Source organism: Microtus oregoni, unplaced genomic scaffold (genome assembly GCF_018167655.1).
Source record: "Microtus oregoni isolate MIOR12 unplaced genomic scaffold, Mior012 000017F_ref0000208, whole genome shotgun sequence".
NCBI lineage: Eukaryota > Metazoa > Chordata > Mammalia > Rodentia > Cricetidae > Microtus > Microtus oregoni.
In genome coordinates, this window is record NW_024543076.1 from 36,086,680 (window position 1) to 36,111,639 (window position 24,960).

The window sequence follows — 24,960 nt, forward strand, 5'->3', positions numbered from 1 at the left end:
CCATCTTGCTGAGCAAATTAAAGACTCGTGTGGTCAGAAAAAGAGAGATATACAGTCAAGATGGATTCAGATGAAGAAAACCTCTAAATGATTTAAAGTATGTTTAAAAATATATGTAGGCTTGGAAGAAAAAAAGATAAAATCCTTAAAAAAGAAAGAGAGTAGTTGAGTGTGGTGACACACACCTTTAATCCCAACACTTGGGAGGCAGAGGCAAAAAGATCTCTGTGAGTTCAAGGACAACCTGGTTAACAGAATCAATTCTAAGATAGCCAAAGATACACAGAGAAACTCTCTGTCTCAAAAAGCCAAAAATTAAAAGTAAAAATAAAAGAAATAGAATTTAAAGTAAAGCCATGTAAAGATGGAAAATACATGTAAAGTCTGGATACTATATATTATTATGTTCTCTATGAATTGCTTGAGAGCCGAGGAAGGAGCAAAAGCTGCTAAAAGACATTTAAGTATAAATGCTGCTGGATTAATAAAAGATAAATATTTTAGAAATGCCTTGACTTCAAAATTGAAGTCAAAAGATATGTTACTTTGGAGTGGAGGTTTTGCTTTTGTTTCCCCAGAAAATGAGAGGCTGTGGATTTATTCTGGGCTAAGAAAAATAAGGTTTGATAAAGAAAGACCCCCTGAAAATTATCCAATAGGAGTGGGTGGCCCATGTGTCTGAGTTCTACATCCAGAACAGCGTCAAGACTGCTGGCTTAGATGATCAAGCCTCACAGGATACTCCAGTCATGACTTGATCATAATTCTAAATTTTCTTTAGGTCCCCATAAGATTATCAACACCCCAATTCAGTAGGAAGTAGCCTGGAAAACTGTGTTCCATTCCCCCCTCCAAAAAATGGACTATGGATATTTTCTTTTGTTTAGAATGTTGATTATAATTTTTTGTGGTCAATGTTCAGGAGAAAAGCTAAATAAAGAATAATAGATTCAGAATTCTTGTTCTTTAAAAAAAGAGGAGTGCTGCGGGACAATGGTCTTACCCTGTAAACATTTGTTACTTGTCCTTGTTTAATGTTTAATGTTAAAATGCTGATTGGCAGGTAGCCAGGCAGGAAGTACAGGTAGGGTGACCAGGCAGGGAGTAGAGATGGGACAATGAGAACAAGTGAATCCTGGGAAGAGAATTCTACAGTTGTGACCCAGTCTCAGAGGAGGAAAGATGACTGTCTCACCAAAAAAAAAAAAAAAAAAAAAAGTACCAAGCCATGAGGCTAACTAAGACAAGAATTATGGGCTAATGTATATTATAAGAATTAGTTAGTAAGAAGGCTGAACTAATGTACCAATCAGTTTATAACTAATGTAGAACTCTGCATTATTTCTTTGGGGCTAATGGCTGTGGGAACTGGTGGGACAGAAAATCTCAGTCAAAAGACAATTCATAAATGGGAGTTTAAAATACAAAAAAAGCTTCTGTAAGATAAATGACAAAGTCAATAGGACCAAATGGTTGCCTACAGAAAAGGAAAGGATTTTTACCAACTGCACATCTGATAGAGGACTAATATCTAATATATTTATAAAGAAGTCAGTAGGATAGACTTCAACATATCAAAGAATCAAAATACAAATTGGGGTACAGAACTAAGCAAAGAATTCCCAATAGGGGAAATCTCAAATGACCGAAAAACAAAGAAATGTTCAACATCCTTAGCCATGAAGGAAATGAAAATCAAAACTATTTGATATTTCATATTTTTTCTTTTATTATTATTATTAAAAGTTTCCACCTCCTCCTGGCAATCTTGTCTACTTCCAATATCCAGGAGGATAACTATATGTTTTTCTTTGGGTTCACCTTCTTATTTAGCTTCTCTAGGATCATGAATTATAGGCACAATGCTCTTTATTTATGGCTAGAATCCACTTATGAGTGAGTACATACCATATTCATCTTTTTGGGTCTGGGTTATCTCACTCAGGATAGTGTTTTCTATTTACATTCATTTGCATCCAAAATTCAAGACACTTAAGGTCATGCTCAACCTCCTTAGTGATCAGGGAAATGCAAATCAAAACAACTTTGAGATATCATCTTACACCTGTCAGAATGGCTAAAATCAAAAACACAAATGATAACCTTTGCTGTAGAGGATGTGGAGTAAGGGGAACACTCATCCATTGCTGGTGGGAAGGCAAACTTGTGCAACCACTTTGCAAAGCAGTGTGGCAGTTTCTCAGGAAATTCAGGATCAACCTACCCCAGGATCCAGCAATACCACTCTTGGGAATATACCCAAGAGATGCCCTATCATGCTACAAAAGCATTTGTTCAACTATGTTCATAGCAGCATTATTTGTAATAGCCAGAACCTGGAAACAACCTAGATGCTCCTCAATGGAAGAATGGATAAAGAAAATGTGGAATATAGACACATTAGAGTACTACTCAGCAGTAAAAACAATGGTATCTTGAGATTCCTTCTTATACCTCTAAGAATAGCTAAGATCAATAACATATGTGACAGCTCATGCTGGTGATGATGTGGAGCAAGGGGAACACTTCTCCATTGCTCATGGAAATGTAAACTGGGACAATCACTGTAGAAATCAAGAAAGGTTCCTCAGAAAATTGAGAATTGATCTACATCAATTCCTAGCTATACCACTCTTGGGTATTTACCCAAAAGATCCTCTGTCCTACCACAAGTACACTTGCTCATGTATGTTCATAGAAGCCTTATTCATAATATCCAGAAACTGGAAACCACCGTGTTGTCCCTCAACTGAAGAATGGATAAAGAAATTGTGATTTATTTACACAATGGAGTGTTAATCCACTCTTAGAAAACAATGACATCTTGAAATTTGCAGTAAAATGGATGGGTCTAGAGAAAGTAATCCTGAGTGAGAGAACCCAGATCCAGAAAGACAAAATGATATGTACTCACTTATAAATGGGTATTGGCAGTTATGTAAAGGATAGCCACACTACAATCCACAGATCCAGAGAGATTAAGTAGCAAGAAGGGATTTAGGGAGATTATAGTGTCCCTGGGAGGGGGAAATAGAATAGATTTTGACAGTGGGCTCGAGGCCTGTGGAAATGTAAACAGGATGGATCAGGTGAGGTTGGGAAGAATGGAAGACGAGAGTATAATCACTGGAATAAGTGGTCATTTAGAGGTCAATATGGAAACTAGTGCAGGGGAAACTTCCTGGAACCATGAAGGTGACCCCAGTGGGGTCTCCTTGGAATGAAAGCTATGGAGTCTAAACAGGCAATCTTTTGCAAACAGGCAAGGATCCCAGTAGTAGGTCTGGGATAATAACCCAACCACAAAACCTTCAATCAACACTGCCCTGTCTACAAAATATGCAGGGGCATTGGTTGCTCAAAGCTTGTGGGATTACCCAATCAATGACTAATCTAACTCGTAGCTCAAACCACAAGAGGGAATCAATGCATGACACTGCCTACACGGCCAGAAAGTGAATGGCTCAAAAATATAAGGTAGAACCAAATATTTCTAATCAAAAAAATTAAAGTTGATAAAATGATTCCTAATATATTCTGCTATACTCATAGATCAGTGACTAGACCAATAGTAGTCATCAGAGAGGCTTCCTCTGGCAGCTGATGGGAGCAAATGCAGAGACCCATAGGTAGGGTTGAGAGAACCCTGTGGAAGACAGAGGAGGGAATGTAGGAAACAGAGGTATGGAGGAAAACACAAGACCATGGCCCACAGAGTCAATTAAGCAAGGCTCATAGGAGCTCACAAAGACTGAAACAGCAATCCTAGCACCTACACAGGTCTACAGTAGGTCCTCTACATACATGCTGTGCTTGTTTAACTTGGTGTTTCTGTGGAGCTCCGAACAGTGCAAGTGGGGATGTCTCTGACTCTTTTGACTGCTCTTGGAAACATTCTTCTCCTACTGGGTTGCCTTGTCCAGTCTTGAAATGGAGGTTTATGTCTAGGCTTACTCATTCTTGTTATGCTATATTCAAATGATATCACAGGGAGGCCTGATCTTTTCTGAATGGAAATGAAGAAGCAGAAGATCTGCAAGAGTGTTGAGCTGGTGAAGGGCCTGGTGGAAGTTAAAGAAAGGGAGGCTAGGACATGATACATTGTAAGAGGGAAGACTTAAAAGGAAATTCTGTATCTTTAGAAAGTAAAACTATTAGGAAAGTGGCAGTCCTACCATCTCTTCTAACATTATGACCTCTCTAGACTCAGGTAGAGGCCTAGGTCTACCATATCAGAATTTTTCTCATGCTGAGTGGGCTGTAAGTCTAATTAGAGTCTTCCCTGGGGATTTTGAATCCCCTAAATGGTATCCAGTACCAAGTGGACTGCTCTAAGCTTATATATAAAAGCAACACTAAATGGACTTAGGACATTTTGTGTGTGTGTGTGTGTGTGTGTGTGTGTGTGTAAAACAATGATAATTGAAGACAAAGAATCCATGGATTTGAGATGGAATAGGACATTGAGGGACATGGAGGGAGAAGAAGGAAAGAGAAAGGATATAAAGGAATTTAAATAAATAATTTAACTTGTTTCCTTAACATTTTGGATAATTTAAAATTTCTCAATGTATAGTTAAATATTTAAACCCCCAACAATCTTATTCTAAACCTAGTGTCCTTAAATACGGTCCTCTTAAGAAAACAGGAGCATAATCTTAATTTGATAACATTTGTGAGTAAATCTCTATTTGGGGGGACCCTGCATAGAAATTAAAAGATGGTAAAGTACAACTGCTTGACTTTTTATAATATAATCTCTGTTTCCATTTATGGACCAGGTGAAATAAAGAAGTTATACAATGGGCTCCTAATGAATCCTAATCTTGTCAAACACTAATAACGGATTGGAAAAATAAGAACTAAGACTTGCCACTAAACTTAATGTGATGATTAATTTGAATTGTCAACTTGACACCACACAGAATCACCTGAGAAGAGAGTCTCCGTGACATGTAGCCTAGATCAGGTTGGCTAGTGGGCTGTTGGGGATTGTCTCAGTTGTGTTAACTGATGTGAAAATGTCAAGGCTGAAAGTGGAATATGCCATCCTTGGGTTAAAGGGCAGAGATCCTGTAAGAGCAAAGGAAGCATATTGAGTACTAAGCATTCCTGAATGTGCTTCCCTTTACTCTTAGCTGTGGATGTGATGTGGCTAGAGATTTTAAATCCCTGCTGTCTGATTCATCTGCTATAATGTACTACAACCTAATCAGAAGCCAAGAAAGTCCTAGCTCATCTAAGTTGCATCTTGTCAGAGTGTTTTATCACAGCAACAGAAATAAAATGAAATGAAAACAAGGTAAGATGGGAACTTTGGGTAATGTTACCAGAGCAGCTCCCAAGATCCACAGTTGGCAAGTCTTCCCACTACCTTTAACATGGTCAAATGGTCAAGTTAATTCAGTACGGGCATGTGTAGAGGGTGGTATCCCCTGTGATTCTAGACTGTTAATTTTATAGCACTGGCAATCATAAGTACATTGAGCTGGATCGTAGTCTCAGAAAGCCTCAGTTATTGCGACTTTGATTGACAGCCTATTGCATTATTGAAAGTGGTCAGATATTTAGGAGGAGGAAAGGGTTGGAGAAAGTTTCAACATTTGTGTACATTGTAGAAAATAAGACAACTGTCACTTCCCACCTCCCTGCCCCTCTGAGTACCATGAGGTGGTAGTTGTCTTTCACTCTCACCATGATGTATGTACTATGACACTATAAACCCAAATCCAATATACCAAAAGGCCATGGATTGAAACTGTAAGGAAAAATAAAATTCTTCTATTTTCAAGCTGATTACCTCAGGTATTTCACTACAGTAATGGAAATATGACCAATGTAACACAACTAAATTTCAAAGATCAGGGATCTGGGATGATACCTCAGTTGGTAAAGACCTTGCCATGTAAGCATGAGGGGCTGAATTCAACATCTATCACAAACATAAAAGGCTGGCTATCATGGTGCACACATGTAACCTCAGTTTAGGGGACTCAGAGACAGGCAGATTCCCAAGGCTTGATGTACAGTCAATGTGCCCTACTCATACTCATTCAATGTTCAGAACAACAAGAGACCCTGTCCTTCAAAATCAAGGGGTATATACCCACCACCTTTGCATCTTCCATTCTCTCTGTTCCTTCCTTTACAATAATCCCTGGGATGTATGAGGATGGGATGTTGTACATGAGCCATTTGGGGCTAAAAATTCTGGAAACTTTTAATCCCTGAACATAGATTAGTCAGTGTCTGTGACTCAATCTCTGCCTATTGGAGAAAGAAGCTTCTCTGATAAGGGTTGAGAGATGCAATTATCTATGGTATAGTGATAAGTTATTAGGAATCGGTTTAATCTATTTGCCAGAATAATAATAGTAGATTTTCCGTGGTGCCTATGATCTCTCTAGTGACAAGTTCTTGATCCCAATAGCAGGGTCCAGCAAGAGCTGCATATTGTGAGGTGGTCTTAAATACAATCGGCCATTGGTTTGTTCCTCCTTTAACATGTGCCACACTGTGGCACCTGTAGGTGTATAATGGCATGCATGCCATTAGTGCAGCTTGCAGGGTTAACAGCTAAGTAGGATTTGTGATTAATTCCCTAATCTGATAGTATACACAGCACATCCCAGTGTGAAAGCTAGCCAGTAAGGAGAAGCTTCCAGTTGCTTCTGCCGTGATTTCTCTCTGTCCTATGACCCCAGCTCATACGAGTGGGATATTCTAACAGGAGCACATCTGAACTCAGAATTTATGGCAACAGGTGAAAGACTTGCAAAAGTTTAAGACAGACAGTATTCCAGAAGAGAGACTGGGGTGCTCTGAAGTCCCACACATAGCTGACAAGTTATTGGCAACTGAGAACTGCCAAAAGAGGGACAGGTTTCTTCTGCGACATATTCTCTGAGAGACTACTCAAATTCCAGTACAGCTACTAAATCCATACATTGTATAGACTCAGTGGCTTAAAATGCTAGAACCCGTAATGTTAGGAGGGAAGTGTAATTGGGGGACAACAGAGAAGCCATTGGTGAGGGAATAGGGATGACTTATAGCAAAGCATATTATACATGAAGGAAATTCTCTAGATGAATGGCTGGAAATGCCACTGCGCATATACTCAGGGAGGACGTGCCAAAGAGTTCCTCTCTGCAGATTCTTACCCATTAGGTAAAAACAGACTCAGAGGTGACTGGGGGAAAGCTCCAGCAGAGGAATACCAAGGTATAGTATTCAAACCGCTTCAGCTCTGAATTGTTTTAGCCAGTTCACTTTCTGCAAAGGACTTCAATTCATCTGGAGATGGCTAATGGTTCATGCTATAGTCTAGTGTTAAGTTTTCCAGGTGGGCTGGCTCTTGTTGTAGCAACATTCTTTCTTTGGTAAGGAGCAATTTTACCTTTTCCCTTCAGGAAATACCTTCTTTTTTGAAAACTGAGATTGATTATTAATTCTCCATCCCAGTCTGCTATTTGTGGCAGAATAGATGACTTTCATTATTTGAGCTTCAGAGTCAGTGCTGATAGTTGGTCACGCATGATTCTCTGAGGAATTTTCTATCAGATTGCTCTAAATAGTCTTATTTTTAATCTAAATATTTTCAGTACCCATGCTGAAAGTTTTTCTTCCAAGTTAACTAATTTTCTATCATTTCCTTCCTGAAATATGCCACGGGGATTTCTGGTTTGGGGACTTTGCTTCTAGGCTTGTCAGTTGTTTTGTTGTTGTTGTTTGTTTTGTTTGTTTGTTTGTTTGGTCTATCCAGGATAAAGTTGGAATTTTATTGAACATCTACTTTTCCTACTTTATTTCTTTTGTCACTCTTGTTTTTGTTTTACAATTTATTTTTGAAAGCTTTTCCAAGGTTAGGGAATTGACTCAGAAATTACGATTGTTTGATGCTTTCAGAAGGGACTAGAAGAGCTTTCATGTGTATCCCCTGCACCGGGCGGCTCCCAACTGCCTGGAACTAAAGCTGTGGGGGACCTAGTACCACCTTCTGGAATCCTGCCATCAATGCCATGGCATTAAACCTAGCCATATTGTCTAGCAAATTAAAGACTCATGTGGTCCAAAAAAGAGAGATATACAGTAAAGAAAGATTCAAAGATGCAGAAAACCTCTAAATGGTTTACAGTTTGTTAAAAATATATGCAAACTTGGGAGAGAAAAGAAGTAGGTTAAAGTACTTAAAAGAAAAAAGAAAAAAACAGAGTAGCCAGGTGTAGTGGTACACACCTTTAATCCCAAAACTTGGGAGACAGAGGCAGGCAGACCTCTGTGAGTTCAAGGTGTGGTGGCACACACCTTTAATCCCAGACCTTGGGAGGCTTAGGCAGGTGGATCTCTGTGAGTTCAAGGACAGCCTGGTCTACAGAGGGAGTTCCAGGACAGCCAAAGATGTACAGAGAACCTGTCTCAAAAAGCCAAACATTAAAAATAAAAGAAATAGAGATTAAAATAAAACCACGTAAAGATGAAAAATGCACAGAGAGTATGGATACTGTATGTTATTATGCTCTTTGTGAATTGTTTGAATGCTGAGAAAGGAGCAATAGCTATTAAAGGATATTTACTTAAAAGATGCTGCTAAATTAATCCAAAATAGGTATTTTAAAAATACCTTGACTTCAAAATTGAAGTCAAAAGATATATTACTTTTGAGTAGAGGTTTTGCTTTAGTTTTCCACAGAAAATGAGAGGCTATGGATTTATTCTGAGTTAAGAAAAATCGGGTTTGATCAAGGAAGACCACCTGAGAAATCTCCAGTAGGAAGAGATGGCCCAGATGTCAGAGTTCTACATCCAGAACAGATTCAAGACTGCTGCTTGAGATGATCAAGCCTCAAAGGATACTTACTCCAGTCATAACTTGATCATAATTCTCAATTTCCTTTAGGTCCCCATAATATCATCAGCACCCTCAAACAGCAGCAGGTAGCCTGGAAAACTACACCCACATTCCAAAAAAAAAAAAAATGGAAAAACGGCCTATGGATATTTTCCTTTCTTTAAAATGTTGCTTACAAGTTGTTATGGATAATAGTCAGGAGAAAAGTTAAACAAAGGATATTATATTCATAGTTCTTGCTTTAAGAAAAAGGGGAGAGTGCTGTGGGACAACGGTCTTTACCTTGTCGATTATATTTTAAATAAATGCTGATTGGCGAGTAGCCAGGCAGGAGGTATATGCATAGTGACCATGCAGGAAGTAGAGACAGTGCCATGAGAATTCTGGGAAGAGGGAAGTTTGATTCTGCAGTCCTGATCCAGCCACAGAGCAAGCAAGATATGACTGCCTCGCCAAAAATGGTACCAAGCCATATGGTTAACATAGACAAGAATAATGGGCTAATATAAGTTACAATAGTTAATAAGAAGCCTGAGCTAATGGGCCAATCAATTCATAGTTAATGTAGACCTCTTTGGGACTTAACAACTGAGGGAACCGGGCAGGACAGAAAACCCTGACAACACCTTTGGACTCATGAACTCAAAGCAATTGTGATTGTATCCACAAGACCTGCACAATCTCAAACCAGGAAAAATCTTTAGTGAGGCTCACAAAGCCCCTCGTTAACTGAGTAACTATTGGCAATTGGTGCCTACTAGGAGAGAAAGAGTCTGATTTCTTCAGGGATACAGGCCTTCAGAGCCTACCCACACTCCCATAGGTGGTCTTACACCCTTGCACATACAGGCAACACTAAGGAAACACAATTAGTTGTTTATTTTTAGAAGCAGATGAAGTTGGAAGGGAAAGACAAGATCTGTGACAAACTAGGAATTTGACAGGAGAGAACGGAGTTCCTGGATTTGATCTAAATATTTTGAACATGTATGAAATTCTCAAACAATAAAATATAAAAATTATGCCTGGACTTGCATTCAGAAATTGAAGAGCCAGAGTGGCATGAAACAATAAATGCATAGCTATTGCCACAGAATAATCCCTCTTTTACCAGCAGCTTTGCGTTCTTCGGTTCTGGTACCTACATGGAACCACAATCTCAAATACATCAAGTGGAAATTTTAAGAATAAAGAGATCATGATTTAAATTCTGGGCACCACAATGAACTATATTAACTCCTTTTGGTCAAGTATATATAGACCAAAGATGATCCTTGTCCATAAGTTAGTCACGTAGTCACCCTCTCAGACTTCACATCAGCTGGAATCATATTGCAGCGCTGTTGTCAGATTCTTCATAATGGCACCAAAGCCTGAACAGTGACATCGCATTTTTTACCCTTCAGAAGAAAAGTTGTGAAGTCCTTCCTTTATGTAAAAACAAGAGAAGTCTGATCTGAGTAAGGAAAGGAAAAAAAAATCACATTCTGAATTTGCCTTTATTTACAATTATAAAAATGTTTGCTGTCAATGAAATGACAAAAAAAAAACTATTAAATTATAAGTTCTGGTACTATTTGTAGCTTTGATTTTTTTTCTCCTGAGCTTGGAACATGTGTTTTTATATGGATAAAGGAGAGTATAAACATAATTCTGATGTGATAGCATGTATTTGAACTAGAGTGATAATGATGATGATAATGAAAATTGAAAGGTATTTTGCATATTTTGAAAATATTATTTCAAGAATAGATAATATTTTAGGTCATGGAAGGCATGTGATCTTTTCCAACCAATGGTTTGCAACAACTGTACTTAAGAGAAAGAACAGTTCAGAATGATTTCATAATGAGTAATGGAAAGGCTAGAGTAGCCCTTTACTGAAGCTGATGTCTCTGGATGAAGTCGCAGACCCTAGGGGTTAAACTTTGGAATGGTTGAAGGTTTGAATGACTGTTAAACGTCTTGGTCTGAAAACTGCAGTGTCTCTACATAGAGTCGTGAATTCTAGTGTGCAGTGATATAAGTAAAAAGAAAAAATAAATGCCAGAAAGATAGGTGAATACCACTCAGATTGGCAGTGAGTAAAATCACTGCTGTAAATACTTAAAGACCTGAGTTTGATCTTCAGGACTCAAGGAAAGGGGAGAACTGATGTCCTGGAGCTGTCCTTGAACCTCCATAGTCAAGCTATAGCATATAAGTGTGCCCACAGCAACGACAATCATAAATAACCATAATAAAAATAGATGATACTTCTAGCCATGAGAAGACATTTGGTCCCAGCAAATCAGTGAAAAGGCATAGTTTTAAGAGCAGAAAAAGAAAAGATCTCCTGAGTAAACTGTGAGCATGGAGACCTCGGGGGAGGGTTGAAGGGGGCAGGGAGAGGCAGGGAGTGGAGCAGAGAAAAATGTAGAGCTCAATAAAAATCAATAAAAAAAACTGAATCAGCAGCAGCCTATTCAGGCATCAAGATTAGGACAATTCAAGCAAGGAAACGGGGACAGAGTGACCCATCACACAAAACCAAAGAGAAGAAAGTGTTTCAGGTGGTAAAATTTTATTCCTCAATTGGATGGACAGTGGTGTTTTGAGTTTTATCTTTATTTTTTAGTTAGTGCTTCCAGAAGCCAAACCCAATTACTTTAACCTGCCTGATGCTGTTGTCAGTTTAGTCATTCGTGTGAAGCAACAGGAGCAGTGGCCATGAAGAGGAAACCAGAGCTTATGTGTCCCTCATCAGGCCCCCCAACTTTGACTCTTCTTTCATCTCCAACCTCATCTAGCTAAAAGCGTATTCGTAGTCCTCAGTTCCAAGCCCCATGGAGCCGAGCAAGCCCTGGAATTCCCAGGAGACAAAGCACAGGAATAAAAAATTCAGTCTATAAGTTTATAATCAGCCAATTTTGCTGCTAAAGGCCAACCACACCTAAATATGTGTCATCACACCACTGTATGTTTGCCCATCTCATTTAATATAACCCAGACCAACAAAACCATCAATAGAAAAACATTCAGGTATAAGGTCAGTTCAAGGGTCAACAAAGCACAAATCAGCAGATAGCACACTTCACAGGTTGCTAAGATACCTTAATCTGGGGAAAGAATTGGAATTAATTTTTTGTTAAGAGGTTTATCATTCCACACCCTGATCCGTTGATACAGATAGTCCATAGAAATTTTAGCTTTTATATGGATGAAGTAATTGGAGACAAGATAGGAAAGGTTTGAGCAGGAAAGATGATAGCTTAAGAATTTGCTAAGTCACTTGGCTAGAATCATCTTGGAACAGCTTGAGACAGGTATAAGTGATTTAAGAAGGAAAAAATTCCTTAGCAATAATCTTCTACTGTGCAGTTTTGCACCTAGTGGACTAATAATGATCAGATAACATAGTTATAAAATTTATGGAAGAAAAAGGAACATTGATACCATCTGTTCCTTGCAAAACATGTACCTCTACACACTGGACAGACACAAGGCTGTTTCTCACAACTACCAACCTGGCAAAACCAGGCTCAGCTTCTGCATTTGGGTAATAGAGATAGAGAACATGCTATTTCTCGGAATTACTTTCTTTTTACTTAAAAAAAATGCTGTTTTTACATTTGTTGTGCAAGGGACTACCATGGAGAGAAAGATGCAGATTGTAAAGGCTTTGTGTTAAATTTTAAACTTTGTGTGTAACCCTAATGAAAAGGCTGGACGACAAATCGCAGCCATACCCTTTTAATGGTACTCAGTTATTTGTAGCTTGTTTCATTTGATAATGGTTTATTCTCTTTCCTTCAGTAATGAGCAAGGGTTGGTTAATGTGTGAGAGGGGTGTACTGGTGGTAGATACAATTGACATTTCATTCCTAAGACATATGTTCCTGAGAAGGAAAGTCTCGAGAGAAACCACAACGCAACAACCAAAGTGGAGACATTGACATCTATACAATGTTCTTATCTAAAGCACACTCCACAGTCAGCATGTGTCAGCTCTGCCTAGATTGAAAATATGTATCTACTACAACTATAGATAAAAATTCTATCTTTTTCCCCACAGAAAATCTTTGCCTTGATAACACATTGTCTTTAGACATAAATTTTCTTTGCTTTCTTTAATGTGGAATATTCTTCACTCTTTGTGATATGCTTTTGAAAGAATATGAGCAATTGGTTTTGTTGTGTTGTTTTGTTTGTTCTCTTTGGAGATTGGATCTCCTGTAGTTTAGGATGGTCTTGAGCTCCTAATCCTCCTTTCGCCCCATCCCAGGTTCAGAAAAACAGGTAAAAGACACTATGTCAAGTTTATCAGTCCCCTTTTTAAATAACAACAAGAGAAGATTAAATGTGTGACATATTAATAGATGTATGTGGTTAGATTGAGGTTCTGCCCAAGGAGCAGTAGCTCCCTATAACATGGGCATATATAGCACTCAGATCTTAGCTTCCCACTACAAGTTAGCAGCAATCCTTAGAGAAATGGCCAGCTACTACGTTCAAAGATACTCGGCTAGAAGCATAATAATGAACAAGAAATTGTCAAATTGGAAAAGATAGTTGCATATTTGAATGGGCATTATTAAGAATGTGTTATATACTCAAAGAAAGGTCACCTTTTGATATAGTATTTTGGGAGACCCAGAATAATTGTAATTCAAGCTGTGACTCAAAATTGTGAAAGCCAACTCTGTGAGGACTGTAAAGAATTAGACACAATGGAGGAAAAGTTAAGAGATCTTCATGACAACATGTTCATTCTTCACAGAAAAGGGAAAAACCCATATGTCTGTGTTGTATTGCTATCCAGTGCTAGTGGTGTCCAAGGTGGCTACGGAGAATGTGGAATGGGCAGGACATAAGGTTGCAATGATAGCAAGGGTTCATAAACCACGTGATTGAGATTTTATTTTACGTGAAATCAGAAATTCCTGCAAGAGTTCACATGGGTAGTGATGTATTCTGATTCCGTGTTCAAAAGAGAACTCGGGCTGGTTTATGAAAAGTACATTAGAGGCAGAGCGAGAAGGAAGGAAAGGACAGATAGGAAAAGGTTAGGAAAACCAGTCAAGGAGTAGCACTGCCCTGCATAAAAGTGCTATTAGCAGGGATAAAAATATATGTGTGGATTCAGAGCACATTTCAGAGTTACAAACTCCAGGGTTTATACGAGATTAAATGTGTGACTTGGCTGAGAAAAGGGGAGGGTTAATTTACAGTGTGCAGCTATCAATTTGGGGGTTAGATTAAAAGGGGGAAATCAAGAGCTCTACTCTGGACATAGCAGTTTTGCTGAGTGTTTTCACATCTATCATATATGGAGAAATGGGCAAAAATCTTAAGACACGGTACTCTTTTCATACCTTTCCCCACAATATAAAGATGTAATATTTCAGGGAGAACCTCTAAATCATTCTTTCAAAAAGGAAGCGTTAAAGGAACTCTTGCTTGTCTGTTCAATTTAGATAGCAGATTATGCACTTAGGAAAGATGAAATCTTGAGATCAACTACAATGAGTTGTAGTATATGTATGTAGCATATATAGTATACTCATATGAGATATATGGGTAGTGATGTATTCTGATTCCATGTTCAAAAGGGAACTCGGGCTGGTTTGTGAAAAATACATTAGCGTCAGCACAAGAAGGAAGGAAAGGACAGATAGGAAAATATAATTTTTAAGACAGTCCAAAATCTGCAGTTGAATAAAAGAGAATGGGGGGAGACTTCAGAAATAAATTTGAAGCACTAATAATTCAAATAAGAATGTCTTTTAAGGTATTATATAATCTTCTTCAGATGAGACTTTAGAAATGAGACTATATAAAGACTGGTGTGTGATATTACAGAGGAGATATAATAAATTCTCTGATAATGTTTTCCACATATTCCTACTGTGTAGCGAGTCAAATCCAGTGAGTAGCGCACTTTCAGTGTTTGCAGAGAGTTCACTCTGCAGTTTCTTATAGTTGGTGGAGACAAAGTTAATTGTGCAGGAGAATTTTTAAAATACAATTTCTGGAAAGTTTTCATAAAACTAAACTAAAAGTATAAAGGATCTTTCTTCCCCCCCCCCCACACACACACAAACAGAGAGAGACAGAGAGACAGAGAGAGCACACACACACAGAGAGAGAGAGAAAAAATGAGATGTGCTGAAGAATGATGGAGGAAAGTTGGGCAAACAGCTTCTTATGGGGAGGGGAATTATCTGCCACTACTTCAGTGAAGAGGAAACAGACTTTAGAAGACATCAAACAGCATTTGGCTGAATGACATTGAATACATGAGTAAATGAATTTGATCTTTGTTACAAACAAGTTTTATTTTCAAAACTGTAGAAAATATGCATTTTTTTCAAATCTAACACATTATTCCAAGTTTTTAGGTGAAATCTTGACATTATGTTTCTTTTATGATTCCTTCACTGAGATTTTTATAGAGAAGTTGTTTGGGCAAAATTATATTCTTGATACAGAACATTGCTAAACTTTATTTAACATACATAGATATTTAACACTGGATTTCCATGAAGACGGTTTCACTGCAGTATTTCCATGACACCAAAAATTTCAGTAAAAGTCGGCGTTGCTTTTTGCATACTGAAAACACAGGTTCCTTTGGACAGTATAATGAACTGGGAATCAAAATATCTCTGTGACTGTGCCACATTCCTCCTCTATAAACTGTGAGAGATTTTTAAATGTCATGAAAAAAAGGCATAAGAAAAATCAATGCTGAAATAAGTAAGTGAAGGATGGTCACTGGGGCTGCATAGGTCATTAGGCCAGACATGATTGTAAACAAATTCTCGGGGTTATTCAACCTAATGCTCGTGGTCTCAAGGAAGAATAGAAATTGCATTTAATGCTTGTATTTGCATAGTACATTAAAGAACCAGAATGTGGGCACTAGAAAGCATGAAGTGGAAGAAGGAAGAATCATCAAACAGTAAGACAATCTAGTGACAATGGGGACCTTTGTAAGGCTGCAATTCCATTATACTCTTAAGAACCTCAGAAAACTGCCCCATCACTGAGGAAACACAGGCCTCCCAAAATAAAACAAGACATAAAAGCAAGCACAACCAATAATGACACTTGAGAGGACCTCTATGACACATGCTTATAAAAGAAAGCTCTACACAGAGAGTGGAATGTGTCACCTTGATCTAGTGCAGGGCTGCTTAAACTTTGTACTTGTGATCCCTATTCACCCAACAAACTTTTACACAATGTTGCTTATATAGGTATATAAAATAGGCATACACAGAAAGCATTTACAAACAAATCATCAAGAATTCTATAAAAGAGTTATTATCCATTTATGTGATTTGATGATTTATTTAAAATGAAAACAAATATATACATTAATAAGATGGTGCACTTATTTATTTCTGCATAAAGTTATCTTTACTGTATGTAGGATGCAGATTGTTTTTCCAGAGTTGCTCAGCAATCATCAATGTTCTCTAACACCAGTCTGATTAAACATGAAATGGCAGAAGCATGTTCGTGCGTACCTCAGGAATTATTGGAAAGGCTGTCCTTATCCAAGAATGAAATTCTCTTCCAGTTTCTTGTGAAACTCAAGTCAAAGAGCACTATCTCAGATCAAACATGCCAACACAAAATATAACACAAGCTATACTAATTTGATACAGGCTAAGGAATGATGACAGAAAAACATGAATGTTCTTTGTTTTCCATAATGAAACGACCATATTTCTGGTAGAGCAGAAAACATTGTACATACATTGGAACAGTGCCGTGAGCCAGCGAGCCGAGCTGTGGCGCTCAGTGGTCATAGTTATAGGTGCTGTCACAGCCGGCACAGTGTAAAGTACACATTGTTTGTTCAGAGTTAAGGATGCAATAAATTTACAAAATGCCATGTGGGTGAGCATGGCCAGAAAGCTAAGTTTTTTTATGTTTTATTTTGAATTAATTTTCTTGTCATTGTGCATTTAGAAACATTTACTTCTGAGAACATTTTTGTGACTCCTGCTTTGAGTTATGAAACCCAAATAAGGCTGCCACCCACGGTTGAAGAAACTGGAGTTTCAGATATAACATATCTGAATACAGTATCCCAACGTCATTCTTTATTAATCTTCATTTATAGCCAAGGCAGGACTTGCATTGTATCACACCAACCCCTTGTTGAAGAAGGACTGCAGAATTTTCCACTGTTGTATTTCGTCCAGGAAATGAAAAGTGGAGTGGCGGCTGCGGAACGTGGCTCCTTGTTCCAAATTTGGTCGTATTATGTAGCTCTCCATTAAGAAACTAAGTCTTCTTAGAAATGAAGTCTGTTTTCAAAAATGAAGAGAAATTAAGAATATATTTAGTGCTTTGGTAATGCAAAACGCCTCCCGCCTTAAAACATTATTCTTGGCCCCACATTACAGGCAGTCGGAGCTAGGACTGAGGAAGAAAGGCAGGAAGGATCACAAGTTCAAAGCCAGTCTTGGATAACTGCCGAGTGTGAGAGGAACATGGGTTTCTTATAGCAACTATGATTCAAAAATACAGACATACAAACTAGTTAAGTGATTTGTGGTGATAATTATTAAGAAGACATAGTCCTGCTTATTGTAAAAGACTTCCAAACAAATTTATCACATTGTTCCTTTGTTTGCTTAGAACACTACACAGAATGTTCTTGAATTTATTAACCAAACAGTCTCCTTTGTCTTCACCAACAGAATAGCTATCATAGCAGGTATTCTATGCTGGTGGTCTTCCCCTAGCCTGCTGCAGTGCGTACCCCTTTCTGAAAATGTGCAAGCCACAATGCACTGAGCATTGCTCTGGCTATTACCTGATTTCGTTGGATACTCTGTGGCTTTTTTTTTACAGTGAATTAATAAAAGAAATAAAATCAGCAATTGGATTTCTTCATTTTCTTGAAGATTTATTGAGTTTTTTGCAAATTCAAAAAACAATTCCATTTTCTAAGATTTTCATGCTGGCATTTTTTTAAATAACTTTTTGGTATACACTCCATCATGTAGGTTACAAGGTAGGTGAAGGGTTACCCAGATGAAAATGGCTATTTTTCAGCTCATATTCAATGTTCTCCAAATACTCACCCATGTATTCCCTCCTGTCGTCAATCTGCTTCTCCACCCCCCATCCCTAGAATCTGTTTAGATTCTACTTTAATAAGAAAATAATTTCAATAAGAAATCTCCAGAAAGTGTAAGTAAAAATTTTGACATCAGATAATATTGTCTTTAAAATATAATGCAATGTTATATTTAAACTTTGAAAATTTTGAATAATGTTATATTCAAACTTTGGAAAATATTTTTCCTATCCCCAAAAACCTTCTATTTGAACTGAATTTGATTTATAAATGGCACAATTGCAGTTATACTTGCTTTCTAGCATGTAAGTTCTTAAAATGGAATTCTAGAAGTTATAATTCTGTTTAAAAATCAAATATTTGTGTTAAGCCATTGCCAGAAATTAATTTTATCTTAAACATAATTTATTTCTACTTTGCTTTAGTTATGTTAGAGTAAAATTAATGAGGAAAAATTAAATCAAGCAAAGAAATATAAAATCAGATTTTATTTATATTATGTATGCTTAAACTTATTTGTGCATTTTCCTAAGAGTTATATTTCTAGCTTAGCTGTATTTTGTGTTGTCTCAGAATATTACTTTTCTATCCTGAAATATAATGTTGAAAACCTGAGCAAGTTTAGCATGCATATGTATATTCAAATAATATACACTATAAAATAAAAACATTATTCAACCTAACCCATTTTATCATTTACTTGAGAAGTTACAATACAGTCACCAGAGATGAATCTGTAACTGAAATCACTCCCTGTGCTTTCACAATGTTCAACAATCACAGAATGATTTCCCATCATAATCATGATGAGAGAAAAGTTCCAGAGAAATTTCAAAACGGATGTGAATGAACAGAGAAAACCATCATTTCTCAAACCAACATCTAATCCAATAGAACAGATCTCCATCATCTCCATATTAGAAACCAGCATTTGAAAAAGGTATCCAATAACTTTAACATATTCAGGTAATGTATACCTTGAATACAGTCCAGTTATTTCAGACAGTAACAAATCTCATTTAGTTTTGCTTTTGTACAGACTGAGTGATAACAGCCCTCCCAGATATGCATCTGAAACCTAAAAATTTCCCTATAGTACAGCTTTTAGCGAGTCATGCAGAATTTGTGTTATTACCTACATGATCAATACTACTATCTTTTGTGACAACCTTTCCATCAATGGAAAGAAGAACCTTACTTTTCAGGGTTTTTTTTAAATGACAGTATTGACTTTAATATCTGTTTTCTGGTTAGTGGTAAATACTTTTTTTTCCTGGTGAATTAAAATTAAGTTGTCTATATGCAGACTATGGTTATTTAAATTCTTGAAGACTCCCTTTCTCATGTACAATATGGGAATGACACTAACATACACTTCATATGGAGAAAGTGAGTTCTGAATCCTTTAAAGACTGAGGACTTCTTCCACTGTACCTGTCCCATGGTGAGAAACCAATACTTCATACAAGCTGCTGCTATTATATGAAATATCTACTGCCCTTGACAGTAAATAATACATGCAAAGAAATTAAAGAGATCTGATTTTTCTTTTTTCTCTGTATCCTTCAGTTACTGCCTAGTGTATGATACTTAATATATATGGTATTTTTATTAGAATGTTCTAATGTATTGGATTTCTTTTGTGATTCATCTTTGTTTAAAGAAAGGTATGTGGTAAAAATAAGTTTGGAAAATGGAAGGAAAATTTAAGCAGCATTGTCTAATAGAGAGGCAGATGTCTATTAGAATTCTTCAATAGCAACGATACAGCTTTCTTTGTGCCCATTTGATCATACTGCCACATCCACAGTCTTTCCATTAACACAGTTTTCTCAACAAGGCCCTCTAATGGTTTTCTGATTGCTTAGTTTTAATGCCTTGGGACATTAGTGACATGCAAGATCGTTAAGCAAGGTGACTAACATTCTGAGCCCCATCTCACATAGGGGCTCAGAAAACAATGTCTTTTCACAGAACACCCTCAAAGGCTGGTGAGGTTATGGAATGTAGGCCTTTATTTGCCAGTCTAGCTCAAATACTGAGTCTTGATAGATGGAGCCCTTCCTTCTCAATTGCTTCTCAGACACAGATGTGTGGACTTCCAAAACATGGGACCTCGAACAATTTTTGCAACCTCTGTGAATATTTGGTTAGATGTTAAGAGAAAAAATCTTTACCCACAAGTAATATTTCCATACTCCAGAAATTCAGCCTCCCATTAACACCCTCCGTTTAAGGACAGCATCTAGAGCAATAAAAAATGCTAGCCTGACAAAACCCCATTGTATCTCCTCCAGAAATGTCTAACCTGACCATCATCCATTCAGGGTGGAATTTTCTACAAGAATAGGAATATTGTCTGATCACCCAAGAATTTGAGTGGTTCGAAACTCTAAAATGGCTTAAGTCTCTTATGGCCTCCTGAAGGGTTGATATTCTAAAAAAAGCAACAACAGCATACTCTTCAATTGTATTTAAAATATTTGCAAAATAGTAGTTTTGGATATCTGGAATAACACCAAACCTATTGACAAAGCCGGGTGTGACAACACACTTCAGAATGCTATTATATCTATTGCTATTGATTTACAATAAAATGGTGATTATGTTTGCTTGCGATGCAATCAATTGATAAACCACAGGCTTGAACAAGCAATTTTCTTGTAAGTAGCATATAGGCTACATTTTGCTATTATGAATTTTTTAAAGTTTGTTGCATTTGCTCTTTGAGAGGAGAACAAGTCACGGCATGTGTGTGTGGAGCAGGTTATCTCATTCTGTGGGTCTCAGAGGTCAAACTCATGCTGTCTGGCGTAATGATTACCCTTCTTACCCTCTGGGCCAGTGCTTCTCAACTTCCCTAATGTTGAGACCCTTTAACACTGTTCCTTATGTTGTGGTGACCTCTAATCATAAAATTATTTTGTCCCTACTTCACAATTGTAATTTTTCCACTGTTATGAAGCATTATGCAAATATCTGATACATAGAATATCTGATATGTGACCCCTCCCATCAGTGGCTCAAGACCCACAGGTTGAGAGCCACTGCTCTGAGCCATCTCATCAGCCTCCATAGATATTTTCAAATATCAAGGGTACAGCAAGAGAAGCAATGTCTGTTAAGAACAACTTTTTATTTTATTTGAAACACAAATGAAAGCTGAAGCAGTCTGAATTTCAACTAAAGAAACTAGTAGAGAAGAGTATGGTAACAGATGCCTTCAGTCCCTGTATTCAGGAGGCAGGGAAAGATCTTTGTGAGTTCAATATCAGCTTGGTATATATGGTAAGTTCCAGGCCAATCAGAGCTATATAGTGAGAACCCTGTCTCACAAAAACAGATGATAGATGATAGATAGATAGATAGATAGATAGATAGATAAGAACTTATTTGACCTTCAAATGGATAGAACAGTCATTGGTGAGCAAGGGATTTTGCCTCCAGTTTGTCCCGTCTGTTTCATCATACCAGTCAATCCAATCACCATTTCAGACAGAAGTAAAATGGTAATATGAGTGTTCAGTACCTGCCAAAATCTGAAGGTGAGGGTAACATCCTGGCATTTCTCAAGAATTACATTATAATTGATAATGAGGTTCAAAAAAGAACACATTTTCTGAATTCCTGTGTTTTATTTTGTGCATTTGTCTTTGAGGGGCTTACTGTTGCTCAGAATTTCTTTCTGAGAGTTGCTTGCTCACAGAATGCACAGGTAGATGAATATTATGACTCATAATACCTAAGGTTCAAGTGTTTTACCAATCTACCAATCACCATCCAAGAAAAACTGCCGTTTCATGCTATAGCTTGAAGACTTGACTTCATTGTTGTCTGTTGTTTCAGCACCGGTGCAGACCCAAGCATCTTGTTCACATGGATGCTCAGGTCACATGCAATGCTGCAGCTTAGATGCCATGCCTAGCAAGAAAGGTTTTATTGTTTTTATGTTTTGCTGTCAACAATAGTGATAATAATCCCCTCTACAGAACTTTAGTTTCAAAATGGAGCCTGAAAACAAGCCACAGGCCACACCCAAGTTCAGGGTCTCTTTAAACATCTGTAGAGCTCAATAAAAAATAAATTAAAATAAATGAAATAAAATAAAGAAGGCAGAAGCTCAGCCAAGGGTCTTCTGTTTTGAGGTCAACTGAAGACCATCATTTATTTAAATAACTCAAATCATATCTTTAAAATCTATATTTATGAAGTGCATATAAAATTATAAGAGCTAGACTGGCCATGAGAGGAAAGACACATTAAGGGAGGAGCAAACATGGAACATGTGATATGAAATTAAGGAGATCCTGTAGCAGCAACCTACCTTTCATCTATTAAGGTGAAAATGGCTACAAGTGTTCATTAACAGGTGGGAAACAAGCGCGTCTTCCCCTTAGGCAGTCTCAGATAATGCACACATCATTATTACAGGTTTTTAATTGAGTGGTATTGTAAGGATCAGAGCAATCTTAACTATGCTCCTCCTCTTCTCACTAATTAGATACATACATCCATCATTATGGTTTGTTTCTACATGTGTACAACAACTGTTAAACCTCAAGCCTTTCATGTATTCAAAAGTTGCCTTTCACATTTTATTAAACTGATTTGTAAAAATTCCTTCCTAAATTTTGGAATGTTATCAGACTTTTGGAGAAACTGAAACAACAAGAACACATCTATAAGTGTATGTGTCCAACAAAAAACCTAAAAAATAAAATCACAATATTACAATTGCATGCTTCTGCACATGAGTTAAACAAAAAGGAACATATTCTTCTAATGACATAATAATCTACTGAAGTTAGTTTCAGTAATAATTTAAAATTTTATTTGCATTTTTCAACTATGATAAAAATTTTATGTTAAAAACCAAAGCAAGAAGAGCTGCTGAATCATGTGGGTGCTACTGGCTTCCAGATGCTACCCCTGCACAAGCAGCACCAGCATGTCTTTAACCCTTGACCTTGACTCTGCATATGCTAACTGTTCCAACCCAATCCTTGACTCAGACCAAGGAGACCAGACAGGATCGCAGCAATGGTCCCTCATGTTGTTTGACTGACCAGATCCCGGAGACTGCTCTCAGTGTTGTTTGATTGAATCGAGGAGTAGCAGAACTTCTGCTTTCGCTGCAGCTGAGGTTTCTAATTTAAAGTGGATTGTGCGGTGTTCATTGTAGACATTTCCCCTTTTCGTTGCCAAATTCTGAGAAAAAGGATCCACATCTGAGGTTCATCAGCTCCACTTGCATTTGTCCTCAAAAGTGGCCCTATTTAGTTTGTGGAGTCTTAAATCTCATGACAAATCCTATGTCTAGCTCCTTTCCCATCAGCAACTGTAGAGTACAATGAGGAAGTAGGAGGGAAATATGAGAGGAAAATGGAAAAATCAATTTTATCTCTTACAATCAGAGGAAATAAACCTTGGGTTATCCTGCTTTATTGCCCTGGATGTGACTCATCAAATGGAAGATATTTTATCTCTCTAGCTTATTTATATTGCATTATATGGCAAGCTGGAAGTGCTGGGTGAGTCACTAAGCTCCTCATCAAAGTTCATTTAGAAAAAGACATTACCCTCTCCTCTTCTATAGAATAGGAGAGATTTGGAAAAGAAAAAATAAACTCTATGGCTTTGTCAGTATTAGTCACAATGCACCTTTTTGCTATGTGAGGGGCAGCTATTTTGGTCCCAAAATAGAAGTCAATGTTCTAAGAACGAAATGACTTCAATAATGTCGCAAAAATTGAGCTACAGAAAGACATCGTGTTTTTTTTAGCTACCTGTCCTAAACACAGCCCAGTGGAACATGCTGATCTTGTAAAGACCTGTAACTGATAAAAGGCCACTAACCCCTTTTGTCCCACAAGCAATAATGGGAGTATATGGCTTCTCAGAGTGAACAAAGCTCTCAGTGAATAAGCTCTGACACCTTGGCCTTCCAAGAAACCTCCGCAAGTGCGAGAGAAACTTCAGAACTTGGCATTTGTTTTTGAGTACAGACAGATGAAGCAAGGCTATGCGCTACTTAGAAACTGGATCCCAAATGTAAGAAATGATGTTTGTCCCCAAACAAAGTCATATGATAAACACATGTGCTTGTAAAACAGCCCACTTTAAACCACGCACTGAAGTGAAAAGTGAGTTGAAGATGTAATTTATTTGATGAGCCATGTACAAATCTTAGTATATGTTCACAACCTCATTAAATAGATGGCAGCCCCTTTGGAACAAACCAAACACGGTCGCAAACTTCCTCAGCCTATTTTGGGAAAAAGAACTACTGGGCAATCTGAGCTCTAGGCCACAGGCCAACCACAGGAGCCACAAGTGTGGCTGGCCGGATAAATTTAGAAACCAACAGTGCAGAGCCTAGATGCTCCTTGGTAGTCTAGAGGTAGAGCAAAGAGCAAGTACTTGAAGTATTGCTTTAATGTTCATTTATGGCCCAGTTTAAAAGGTAAAGCTGTGGAGTTGCAACTGCTTACAAGTCTATGCCCTAAACTCACCTACGCATGAGGACCATTAATAAAAATCTCAGCCAGCAAGGTAAAACCAACAAAGTTCAGCTCTGCCAATATCCACATGAAAAGTTATGTATTCTCAGTAGCATAATCATTCTTGACCTGCGCCATCAATGTCCTCGCCTCTTACAGTATCTCAGAGCAGATTTCCTCCAACCAGCCTGTGAGGGTCTCTGCGGGTAAATGGATGTGTCCCTGGGGACTCAGGTCATCTCATAATTTTTTCAAAGTTAGATTTTCATTGCTCTGATAACCTTTGAAAACTTAATATAAAATATTCTGGATCATCGGCAGGATCCCAAACTGCCGTTTGATTTGTGCCTACAAACAAATTGATGCCACATGGTATTTCTAGAGGGAAAAAGAAATGGCTTTAATATATAAACCATGTACTTACCCCCAAATGAAGGCCAAATGCTGTCATGATTTACTGTACAAAAGAAGTTTTCACAGCAGTTCCCAAAGGGCAAATTGGGGTGAACTGAATCATCACATAGCAC